Genomic DNA, 13,461 nt, shown 5'->3' on the forward strand with positions numbered 1-13,461 from the left:
GATGCCACGCGTCCGGTGCAGTAAACTCACAATTTGCACCCACCCTGCGCCTCCCCGTCCCCCGGACCACTGGAGCAACTGGATCCTGGAAACCCCAAATGTGTCTCGAAGACGCTACCAGGCGCCCGTTTCCATTCCATTCTCTCTATTCCCTTCATTATGTTTTCTTCCCGAAAATAGAACACTGACGACGACGGCGGAGACGACGACCAACGACACACTGTGTGTGTGTGTGTGCCTCGGAGTCTCTCGATATTGATCTAACTTCGAGCATCAAATCCGTGCCAAACGGAGAACGTGCTGACCGGTTCCCCATCTACCGCCGGTTCCGTTCGGAAATGGAACACCAAATGGACCTTCGATTTGTCTTCTCGTGGTCGGAGAAGGTCGGAGGAGGGCACCACATTCAAGTGGTTCGGGATTTTGTTTCTTTCTTTAATGCGCCAGAAAGCGTCACAGTAACGGTCGCCTCGGTCGTCGCTGTCACGCGGTTGCTTCGATTTTCAAACTTTTTCGCAAAAACCGCCAAAAACCATCATCAGTTTTTGGCTACCATCGAATGACTATACAATGTGTGTGTGTGTGTGCTTGTGTGTGTGTGCAGCGAGATGACGTCTATTTGCTTCATTACAGCGCCGCAAACGGGACAACACAGCGCCGTGCGCGCTACTCCCAAAAAAACATTCCAAAGTCAAATTTATGGTGATTGTGAAGCATAAAAAAATTGACTAGCTCCAAATGTGATTTTGACGATAGCTTTCGATACGTACGTATACGCGCGATCGAACGAGCGACCGACCGACCAAGCATCCTACGAACGTTACTGCCACTAGCAATGGCGGTAGAGCGCTAGGGCCAGGACCCTTAACTGGGCCACTACTAGAGTGGCGCTGGTGGAGAACAAGAAGAAGATGAAGAAGAAAGCTATTCGCTTCATCGCGACAGGTTTATGGGAGGAGGCGTAAGAGGAGCAGGAGACTCCCTATCACAACAACATCACCATTTCGTGTGGGTGGGGGGAGGCTCTGCACCGATCGTGCAGTTTTTTTTTATGCGACGCAGACTATTTCGCGCTCGTTACAGTTGCATCGCGCGGCACCATTGCTACGATAAGCCGCGGCCCGATAGCGAAGACCTGAACCTGAGCCCACTATAGCGCTCTCCCTCTCTCCCTCTCTCTCTCTCTATCGCTCTTTTCTATCCTCCTCCTAGCGATGGAATGTGCTGCTGTTGTGTGCCTCGCAGCCAAACAACCACCACCGATAACGCGCGCGCGCGCGCACCCGCAAGGATTGATGCAATCTGAAAATAAATCAAACATTTTTATGAAGCCCTCAGCACCACGAACCCCACTTCTCCCATCTGTCTGCCTGCCTCACCAGCATCATCCCGAACCGGGGGCTGAATCCGATAAAATTCGATCCAATACACTGTGCGCGCTCGGGAAAATCATCCAACAGGGGGAGGACGATGAAGCGTACGGGGCTAGTAGCTAAACCATTCAGATTAGCGACGCCCTCCCCCCGGGGGGCTTCATGCGAACATTCCACGTTATTCCGTTTTTGGGGATGCGACGCACAAAATGCGTTGCACATTCCTCGTTGGTTCCTTGTTGTTGCTGCTGTACCCCAGCAGCAGCGCGAGCGAGCGAAAAATGTGCTTCGCATAATTTCATCAACGTAGGCCAACGCTGGCCGGCGGCCCCGCATCCAATAATAACCCATGGTTTTTTTTTCTATTTTCGATTTTTCGCTAGAAATCGTCCTCGACATCGACAACCATCCTTGCAGCCGCTTCTGGGCAGCTCCCCCCAGGTTCTGTTGTGCTATAATTGATTGTTTTCAATAAGAAGCGGAACGGAAAGTTGGGACACAACAGGGACTCTCGTGAATCTAACGTCCAAGCAAGCGTGTTTTGTGCGCGTGCTTTGCAAAACTATTAACCAAACCCCTGGGCCAAACCAACCATATGGTTCCGCGCGATCTGCGATAAGAGTGCCTAGGAGGGCATGGAGATGGTGGACGGAACGGAAGGAACGGTACGAGAATAAAAATGCAATCGGACCGACCGGTCGGGCTGGCTCCCCCGTTGCACTTCGCATTCCGATCGTAATGAGAAAGTTCACGAACGGATCGCGTTGTTGGTGAACTCCACGGTGCAGCCGCATAGGGCCGGAAAAATCGGAAACACGGGAAGGTGGAAAGTTGTTTATGGTCACCGGTCTACGAGCGAAATAGTTACAGTCGAGTGTGCGCGTGTGTGTGTGCGCGCTCGCTGGTCTGTGTTTCGGTCATTTTGGTCGCTTTGCGCGAAACTGCGTTTCAGCGATAAAGTTAAAATAATTATAGTTGGACCAGCGTTACACCATTCCCCACCCCATTCCAGGGCCTTGGTATGACCTCGAGGAGCAAGCCAAGTCATATTTAGAGCTTATTTTAATTGCGACAACCGAAACCGCCACGGAACAATTAAACTGAATCGAGCTGCTACTGCTGCTAGCTGCCATTTTGCTGATAAATAAGCAAAATCAATAATGATGCTTCGATGCACCACACGGCGAACTGGCCGCCTGGGACCGCCCAGAACCCAGAAAGCCGTGTAAAACCAATTAACGCGAATGGAATGGAATTATGATGAAAATGTGCAATGCCACATTGCGATCGGTATCGACGAACACATCCATCGCTATCATCGGCATCCCACTTATCACACCATCGCCCTTTTGACAATAATGGCTGACCTTCACATCCATCCCAGGGGTATCAGGATACGGTGCAGCATTATCACCGACCCGCGGTTTTGGGACTTTTTCTCCTAGCGAAAAAAGAACGATGGAAAATGTTTGCTGCAAATATTATGGCGCCTGCCACCAGGATAAGCATAATCAGTGGTGGTGATGCAAAAAATAAAACAACAACAATGCTTTGTGGTGCGCATGATGCACACGATAGCTAATCACCTCCCGCCCCCTCTTTCCCAGGAAGCAGCGTGATAATGGCGATAAGCTATTTATCGAATCCATTTAATTGCGCTTCTCGTTTAATTCAATTTTACACCGCCTGCTAGGGAAGCTGTCAGCTGGAGGGAGCGCTACAGGTGCCATAGGTCACCGGCTCACCGAACGATCATTTCTCTGTCCACATGGAGCAGGCCATGAATGTCATGAATGCAATCCGGTAAACGGCAGCTTCACTTCACTAAAAGGCATCTCGTTGGTTGGTCTTTCCAAGTGCAAGTGAAATGGATCAATCCGCTTACGCTTCCTTACGTCACTCTCCAGGGACCAACCGGAGGCCGACTATCGGATTGTTTGTAATGTAAATTCAAATTCCCTTATCAAAAGTTGTGCCACCAGCGAGCGAGCGAGCGAGCGAGAGAGAGAGAGAGAGAGAGATAGAGAAAGAGATCACAGGAATCACAGGAGAGGAACCGCTGGACGCGCCAAGCTGGCCATTTTGCTGTCACTAAATAATTCAAAACCCGAGCCCCAAACACCGGTACCCGGTCCAAACCCGGTCCGGTCCTCTTCGGAAGGAGCGATCATGTTACATCCTTCCCCGCTGTTGCTCTGGCATAACAAATCCACGACACGATTCCATCGTTCCGTGACGGCATTTCGCGGTTCCAGGCGTGCGGGCAGACGGAGCTCGGAGAGCGTCACTTCTTCTGCATCCCGATCGTCCTTTTCTCACACTCTCGCTGGGTGCTCCCTGGGAGGAAACGTTGTGTACATGTGTTTTTGGAGCAAGAGCAGGACGCAGACCCTTGGCCCCTGGCCCCGATTCATTTGCATAACAAAGCAACGCGTACCCCTTCACTCCCGGGAGGGCCGAGAAACTGGACTGTCCTGGTTCAGGTGCGATCCAGCGTTCAGTCCAGTCTACGGGCAACACACAACCACACACACACACGGGGAAAACGAGACCCGTAACGTCTGCCGGGCGTTCAACAACATCAAACACCGATCATTGGTGGGAATTAGCAAATCCCCGGATCCTCGACCACCACCACCACCACCACCACCACCACTGGCCAACCGTTGTTGAGGCTTCTCGTCCTCATCCTCTCCTAGGCACGGTTGGTATGTTGCTTTATCTTTGCATACATATTAATTAAAATAAACATTTTACTTCCTTCCGGGAAACTTCTTGCATGCTCCTTCCCCTACCATCAACACGATGCATTGCGATCCGATGCTCCTGTGCCCTGTCCTTCTTGCCCCTTAACCGCTACCTGTAATTGTGCCCCCGGTGGAACAACGCAGCTCAACACAGTATGGTTGGTGTTGCTGTTGTCGATGTTACGCCCGTTACAAATCTCTTCTTGCTCTGGTTGCTCGGCCCAGGGGCTGCGAGACTGACGCTTCAGTGTCGGTTTAATGAAATATTAAATCACTACACCCCTTTCCACCGATGACACCCCCACTCGAGGGGGTGGTGTTATCAAGGAAAGGCGCAGGCAGGAAAGGGAGGCTTAAAAGGAAGGAAATGCCCGCGGTGAGCTAAAGATAGAAAATGGAGCGCGAGCACGTGCGCCCACGCTAGAGAGAGAGAGAGAGAGAGAGAGAGAGAGAGAGAGAGGGAGAGAGAGAGAGCGCGCAATGGTGGCAGAGAAATTAAGCAAAATCCTATTCCGCAGATTGAGAAACGAACCGTTCGGTCGACCTCTGAGCATCCCTGACAGGTTGGGGGTTGAGGGAGGGTGCTCAATGGTGATGGTGCCAAAACAAACCACCACCCACCACCGAAGCCCCCTCCCCCTTCCTCCCCATCGCCTCGAAGTGAAAGAGTTGTTAATCATCATTCATGCACGAGTTAAGTCTCATATCAATTACGAATTCATTAAAACTGCCTTCACCGGGGAAACCGGAGTACGGAGAGACGTTGAAACGCCACTCCTCGATCGTAAAACCAGCTTAAGTTTCGCCTTCGCCCCTCCCACCCCGCCAGAAGAGAGGATTGACGGTTGTACGGAAGAAGATTTTTAATCAGCTGCTCTCCTCGCACCGCATCCGTTCCATCGAAGTGAGCCCCGAGGGAGGGAACGGAGGGACGGGTCTTGGGGTGGTCCAGGAGTGGACTGCCTCCAACGGTACTCCAGGCGGCAAAGGGGCGCCACGGTACGGTACCATGAATGGAGGCCACTCGGGGCCACTGGGTTTTGGCTTTTATGCTCTGATTTATGCTCGCTCGGAGTGTCTTTATCTGCCTCGGTGGACTCCTGCCCTTTAATCTCGCGAGCGCTCGCTGTCCCAGGGCCCTCGACGGGGCCGAGAAGAAGTACTGTCGTTGCTGCTGCTGCTTCTTGTTCTACTCTTACGCTGCTCTTCAACAACTTCTGTCCTGTGCCCGAACGAGCGAACGAGCGAACGAACGAACGAATGGTTTTTGCTGAGCCGCCGCCCCTTGCTGAAAGTAGGTTGTCTCCGGAGTAATATTAGCATAAGATGGTATGCGCACTGTCAAGCTTTTGCAACCGAATCACGTTGAAATGAACACTCGGTAGCGTTCCGGTAACAGTGGAATGCCGGAGCCGGGAGGATCGGATAGCAATAAACGATCCCTCGGATTGTAACCGTTTGCTGCTGCAAAGCGCAGGCATTTACAATGACGCGCCATGCGATGCGACAGGTAAGCAGAACCGAGCCGAGAATCTTGCTTGCTCCATTTAATGAGAACAGTATACCGAATGCGTGTTAATGCGTCACTTTCCGCGCGTGGGTAATATGTAAAACAATAAACATTTTCGCGTTTTGCATCAATTATCGCAGTTGGCTTGGGGATGACGAACTAAAACCTTGTAGCATAATTGTTCGTTAATCAATCACGCTTTCATGTTTTCAAGTCATAGTTCAAATAGCAAAAGATAATAAATTGAGATTAAGTCAAGAATACTAAAAGTATTGTTCGTAGTACAGGGATGTACATAAACATCAACCAATAAAGACTAATCGACATTAAATCAAACATGCGTCAATCAAACATTAAACAAACAATAAACATGCGTCTTACCTGTTTCTGTACTTGTTTTCTGAAACAATCTGGCGCATGCAATTAAGTTATAAGAAATTCAGATTCATTATCGGTTGTTCTGGACTAAAAAGAAAATATGCGAGATGCCCAAATTTAGTCTCTAATTCTTCAATTTATAAACATTAGGAGAATATTTATAGATTAAGTCGACATTTTTTAGATTTCAAACTAAAACACAATAAAAACTTTTACATACTTACTCGCTTACTTGCTTATCAGGAGCTACAACTGCCGAGTGGTTGCCAGCATGTCGCAGAAGTATCCTTCCACCTGAGATCACGATTTTAATTGAGGTTAAGAATCTCAAAATGAATGAATCTTTATTTCTAGGAGTAGCTCCGTATCGTTCCAGGAATGTTGGTTGGTTGGGTAATTAGCGTGTAGGTAAAACATAAACGAGTAGTTGCTTTTGTTTGCGAGTGGTAATGAGGAAAAGGATGATGGTTAATATGGTGTACTATACACCGCTCGTAATCAAGCATCGTCATCTTCCAAGTCAGCAATTCTAGGTTCAATGTCAATAATGTCCTCATATCTTAATCTAGACCTTCCTGGCCCTCTGGCTGTGTTTATGGCACCATTTAGTAAAAAAAAACACACATAGTTTTGTAACTGCCTGAGACGATGTACATGGAAAGAGCTTATTCAATTCGCCTGCCCGAAGGAAGAGATTATAATGCATAAGATATCGATACTAATTTGCTATGTACTTCTAGGAGCAAATTCGTCAATTAAGTACTTCTTCCAATACTACGTTCTATACTTATTATTTCTTACTTCTTCTTAGCATACTTCTTTCCTATACTTTTGAAAGTTTGAAGATATAGAAATAATAGATACAAAATTAAATCGATTATACGAAATACACACAAACCATGCTTGAATATGCTCGCCCAAAAAGAATCCTTTTTGCTCATTTCACAATGAGCCACAGGGAGCCTCTAGCGAGCTCGCATACAAGCAGCTGATGGTAGTTCTTAATTCGGATCGATTCGGATGGTCCGAAATCCCATTTGCATAATCAAGCGCGTGGTATCTTCCATTTTAAGAGATTCATTCCTCGCACATGATTATCCGGTTGCCATATTCCAACTTCTGCATCAAGACTCAAACCGAGACAGTGTAAAATCGCAAACTAAGCACCGTATACCATCTCTCAGCAGCAGTGCGGTTCCAAGAACGTTGGCTGTATTTTCCATTGCTTTATTGAATGGCCGGCTTAAGGGTTGCGCGTCGAAGATTTCCAGCATTTTTCAGAACCGGTGGTGACGGTGGGCTCTGAAGTCCACCTCCGTGACACAGAGGCGAGTAAAGCCTGTCGAGACGTATCTACTACCAAACCCAAGCCCCAAACAAACCACACTGGCCTAGTTGGACACAATTCGTATGCGACGTACGGAATCGGAATCAATTTCCGTAATCCCGGTACCCTTCATCGGAGTCGTTTAAGGAAGCCACTCGAACCCCATGATTAATCCCATTTTATTTACCTCGAAAGGTAGACCGACCAACCGACCGGGGGACAATCTTAAGCGCATTTTTGTCAACCCTACCCCTCTGAAAACGAAACGGGATCCAACCAATCTCTCCCAGCAGCTAGACCTCTCTGGAAACGAACCGATGGTCAACAGTGTCCGACGATCTCCATCTTTCACCATAAAGAAACCGTAATGTCCACAATATTACCATCACAAGCCCGTCCCGTCCCGTCCCTTACCGGCCGGTGCTGGTCGTCTTCACCGAATGGCAACAATATTCCTTCAACCAGTCCTCAACCAATCCTACCCAAGATGGATACTATTGTATAATGGAAAGAAGTAAAAAAAAAAACCTTTCATATTAGGTCCATATTTATGGTCGATACGTGTTTCCGGTTATTCTTTCCTAACGGTACGACTACGACTACTACGATCCAACTACTTCCCGTGATGCGAGTGCGGGATTCAAAATGGACAAACACATTGACAGAACCATAGCGTAGCGGGCCCGGGGAGCCATATCAAACGCATCGACATGAAACAAACAAGAAGAGCGCAATAGTAATACCATTTACAGGGATACCACTTTTGGGGCCAAATGTCTAATCTCCAAATGCTGCCGCCACCAATGCCGCCGCCATTAGCTTCGCGAAAGGCCACGCCAGCCAATACTATCGCCAACTTCAATCGCCACACAACTCATGATGGGACCGCTGGCCACACAACAATCAATGACAATTGAACAAAGTTCGACGCACCGCACATTACCGGCCTCCGTTACCGGACCGGGGGGGTTAACCGATAAAACCATTCGCTACACGTTTACCCGTTTAGCCATCGGATCTGGCAGCACGGTTCTACGAAGCGAACTGTCGACCCGTTTACCCAAGAGCAACCACGGAACCACGGAAGTAGCAACAACCAAAAACAACTGCAACAACAACAGAGCTCAGTACTGTCTCTGCTGCTACTACCAACGATGATAACGGTGATGATGATGATGATGATGATGGCGGGAATGGTGGCGGGGTTCGTAACAACCGGCACCAGGAAGTATCTGCGCTGCTCAGCGCTGTGTCCGTCCGTTCATCCGTTCTTTTGCGCGCAAACGGCCGCTGCGGCCGGAAGCGTTCGCTAAACGGCACAAACAGCACACCGAGCACAACACTGTCCAATCGCTTAACCCGTTTTTACGGCCCGTTCCCTCGGCCTCGGCACGCCACCAACACCACCAGTACCTACCGCCGAGAAGGGGCCCAATAATCGTTAAGCTTAAGGCGTTTGAATTTTAATTCAATCTTCCAATCCGTGTCCCAATCTTCACTGATGGTTAATGGATTTTTGGGGGTCCGGGGCGAAGGGGGAAGAGGGCTGCCGGTCCGCAGCGAGAGCCTCCGGTCATCGTGGCCTGGACTGCAATGGAAGTGGACGGAGTGGTGCCGGTGGTGCCTAAGAGATAAGAGCCGAAAAATCATGAAAATGAATTCGGCCTTCCACCGGGTTCCGGTTACCCTCTGTCCCGGTCTGGACCTGCGCCTGCGAGAAACCAGGTGGAGGTAATTGCGGCTAACCCGAATGCGAATTCCGAATTTTCCACGAAAAGCCCCTTCCCACCGGAAAAAAGGCACGGAGGGGAGAGGGGATGTTGGAAACCTCAAGAAGGGCCATCCCATCCCATCGACCGGTGCCAGCATCGACTAACTTTCGAGGGGGACGAGGATTTCTTCTGTTTTTTGCTTTTCATTTCCTTCCACATCAACAACCGAACAAACGAAGCAAATGGATGAGTTCCAAGAAGGCATTGAAACGACGGACGAGACGAGAGGAATCAGCAAAGGGAAGAAACGGTAGCCTACTAGATCTGCTCGTTGTCCTTCGATTACATGTCGTACTAATGCTTGCTTGGGGGCATTTTGTTTGTTTCGAGAACATTTAAACATTCCCTGAGCTCAGCTCGAAACCAAAAGCCACAGTTCCCCGAAAAATGTAATCGTTAAATGGTCATCCAACCGAAAATCCAAATTAAGTACACTGGATTCTCTTTCTCTCTTTCTCTCTCTCTCTCGAGCTGCAGTCCGTTGCACAGCATTGCTCTCGAGCGTGTACGGCAATTACAAAGCCTGAGTCATGTTTCATGTTGACTGATCCACCTGCGACCATGGCCATACACATCCATTATGCACTGCACGCGCACAAGAGCAAGAAAAACCGAGGTAAGAACAAAAGAGTTACGAAAGCGAACTTTTACGGAGTGTTTCCCGGGGTGGAAAGGAGGATGGGGGGGGGGGGGGGGAGGCAAGACCAAGGCAACCCTCGGACCCCGGACCACGGCCCATCGTCGTACAACCATTTTCCATTATGAAAATTAATTCACCCTTCACGAGCTGCATGTGATGACATTGTAAGAATGGGTTTACTGTGCAGTTCGCCAGCGCTTTTTCTATGGTTTCCTAGCAGTGGCCGGCATGCCAGCCACTGCTATTCGTAGTCGTAGTCGTTTAACAGTTGACCGGACCGCCGGACAAGGTCTCGGAGATCTCGGGTTGAGATGGTACAAAAGCTTACTCCAGTCGGATTGATGCAAATGCATGCCAAGCTCATTTACATTTAGCTTCGTATTCCGATGGTTTCGGTTTTAGCTGGGGGAATTTCACGAATGTATGTTTCCATGATTCCGATCGGAAGGACGCTGGTTCAGGTGGGCTTTGTAAGTGGTACCATTGCTGTTTCTATACTTTAAAAACACGGTCCAGTGTATTATACTCTATGGAACAATAGTGCATGCTATTCTTTTGATAATAACAAAATAGTTGATAACTTCATATTATAGGAAGTGTCAATTGATAGCAACTTCTTTAGATTTTCATTCTCTTTTTCAACACATTAACATAAATTAATTATGGAATAAATTCTCTTTTGTGACCCGGGATATAGCGATGGATAGTGAGGGAAATGTCTTACCCCATCATTTGTTGTCGTTATCGTTTATAAACATACGGCTTGTCCATCCTCAAATAAGTTATAAAAAACAAGTTTCTTTGTGTTGTAGATTTCATATAAACTTACTAAAGACCTTACACGACTAGGGCCTATTATCTAACAGACTAGATGGAGACCTCGGTCATTCCATGGACGCCATCTTTTGACTTTCCTCTGCCAGTCCGTCTGATTTCAACAATTCCAAACAATTCTCCCGCAGCAACAACAACAACAACAAAGTAATGCCGCTACTCAAGCTCGGTGACCTTTTCGGCGATGGCCGAGAGCGTAGAATGGTATTCGCATATTACATTTCCATTTTATTTGATTTTATTTTCCATCCAGACCGACGAGACGAGACATGCGAAAGCTATGGGGCGCCAGGCGCCTCCATTCATTAGCCCAGCTGCTCTGGTAGGCTTTGGTGAGGGAAGTGAAGCGGCTGGCGCAATTCAACGCAGCACAAAAACTTGACTTGGACGCCCACCGGAACCGGCACACCGGCTCGATTCACTGGCACACAAACGGTACAAACGAAGGTACTTGGACCTGTGGGAAGGATTTCAATCATGCTTCAAGGAACCTCCATGCCTCTCAATTATCATCATTACTGCGCATTTGGCGACGTTTTTCACTGGTGATAAATGGTGGTTTTGTTACGTAAAAAAGCGGATCGTTCGCTTCTGGCTTCCTTTCTTTATCGATGTTTGCACATTGATGTTTGAAAATTGAATTCCAAACGCAGTTCCAATCACAACCGGAGCAATTCAGTGTCATTCCCCGGGCACGGACGATCGCAGCGACAACCAGGGACCCGGCAATGGGGGGTAATCATCCGGTTAGTACTACGGTGATCGTTATCCCGGGGATACCGGGGAGCACAGCGTTTTTCGTTCGATTCTGGTCGATTAAGGGCAAATTAACAAATGCTGTGATAAATCTGAATCTCTGCGCTTGAAACAGATAACAATTTATCATACTTTCCGGGGGCAGGGGTTCGAACTGGCGCAAACGCAATTAATCTTGACCTCTTCGCGGCCTGCCAGGCTGCTGGCTTTGGCCATGGGAACACGGCAAATCTAGCAGCAACAGAAAAAAGCGCACGCACACCCTAGAACACATACCGGAACGCGGCGTAAGATGTTGTACGCTCACAGCGCCCTCGGTGTCACTACGCACGATGGAACGCACTGGCCTTTCGACGCAGGGTACTCGATTAGCGCTAGCCTGGGCTGGCCCGACTCCCATCGATCACTAATCGATGGTTGATGCCCGCTTTTCGGCACGATTGAACCACGCGATGATGCCGAACGGCCAATCGATTGTGTCAGCATTGTGTTTCGCTATCACTTCAAATCATTCATTCCTTTTCGGTGGGAAGCCAGAGCGAAAGTGGAAGAAGAGACGCAGCAGCAGCAGTAGCAGCATCAGCAGCACTGGACTCCCCTACACCTCCTCTCACACCCCCCGGGGGGGATGCTCTAATATTTTCCAAAAACGCCCAAATGAGCGTTTAAGTGAAAAATTATTCTCAGCTATCATCAGCAAGCCAGCAGCAGCAGCAGCAGCAGGACAAGCACCGAGCAAACACCATCGACACTCCGTGGTGCGGGGAGAATGCAGAGTATACCGGACCGAGCCCCGGACCAAGGCGTGCAATTGGCTACTCGAGAAGCCCACGCAGGGGACGGGAATGGTTTCCCATTTTCGTCAATCAATCAAATTCCACACTTTACACGATGCCACGCCGCCCTCTTGGATCTGCGCGCCCTACGATGACTCAGTCGTCGTTCGTCTTGCTGCTTGCTTGCTTGCCTGCTTGCTCCGCCACTGACGTCGTTTTCCTTTTCGCCCAGTTTTTAGCATTTTTTGCGCGAAAATCCACTCGCGCCACTCTTGCCACTGACGGTTTGCTTCTCAAGGGGCGTCCATATTGATGAACGGCAAACGAATCGACGCCCTGTGCGCTGGCTGGCTGGCTGGCTGGCCTCGCGCTCCCTGACACGCCACCTCGAGTGCCGCTTGGCGTTTACATTTACATCGATTAATTAATTTTAATGAAACAAAAGCGACACTTTCGTGGGGGGGAGGGAGTTAATTTTGCAGAACAAACCGTCGTATCATCCCGTGATAGATTTGTGGGAACGCCGTTCTGGGCCCTTCCCTGCCTGTGCTGCTATTGCTAATGGCGTAAGGTGAATCCGGGGTTTTCATTTGATGCCTTACAGCTTCAACTAATTGTTGATTTCTTTGTTGGAAAAATTTGAAATATGATGCAGGGGAATTATCAACGACAGATAGAACAACATTGATTTGACGTTTTCGATAGAATCTTTAGCTCAACTTGAGTGTTAAATTAAAGGAAAATAAAGGAACTTCAAAAACGCTCCAAGGAAATGCTCGCATTCCGCCTGTTGATCGTGAAGTTTCGAGCCCTAAATTTTAAGGAAAAAGTGTTTCGTTTTAAACATTCACACAAGTGATTGGAATCGCACAAGAGATATTTCTTTCAAAATAATTTCGTTGCTTTGTCGGAATTAGTTCATTAACTTGGGTAGCGGATCTGTGAACATTTGTGAACAAAATACACAAATATGACACGGGTTTTGTTTCCAAAGAACTGTCTTCACCAAAGCTATCTTTGGTCTTCTTATCTTATCTTTGTAAGCCATTTGGATAGAACATTTAACTGTCTTTAATCAGTTTATGTTGCATAGTTACATATTACTAGCTACTCTGTTGCGGATTGTGTTGTAGACAGTAACATTAGCCAGCCAAACAAGATTGAGTAATTGATTCCGTCATCCACAGTTCTATATTGAGTCAAAGAACAATCAAATCAGTCCAGCTGGACGCAGTTCCTACGAAAGAGACCATTAGTTTTGCTGAAGTAACATAAGCTGGACTACCTATTCCCATTAAACATGGCAAACTTTCAGTGCACAGTATCAATCTAACAGTAAAGAACACGT

This window comes from Anopheles darlingi, chromosome 2 (genome assembly GCF_943734745.1).
Source record: "Anopheles darlingi chromosome 2, idAnoDarlMG_H_01, whole genome shotgun sequence".
NCBI classification, from domain to species: domain Eukaryota; kingdom Metazoa; phylum Arthropoda; class Insecta; order Diptera; family Culicidae; genus Anopheles; species Anopheles darlingi.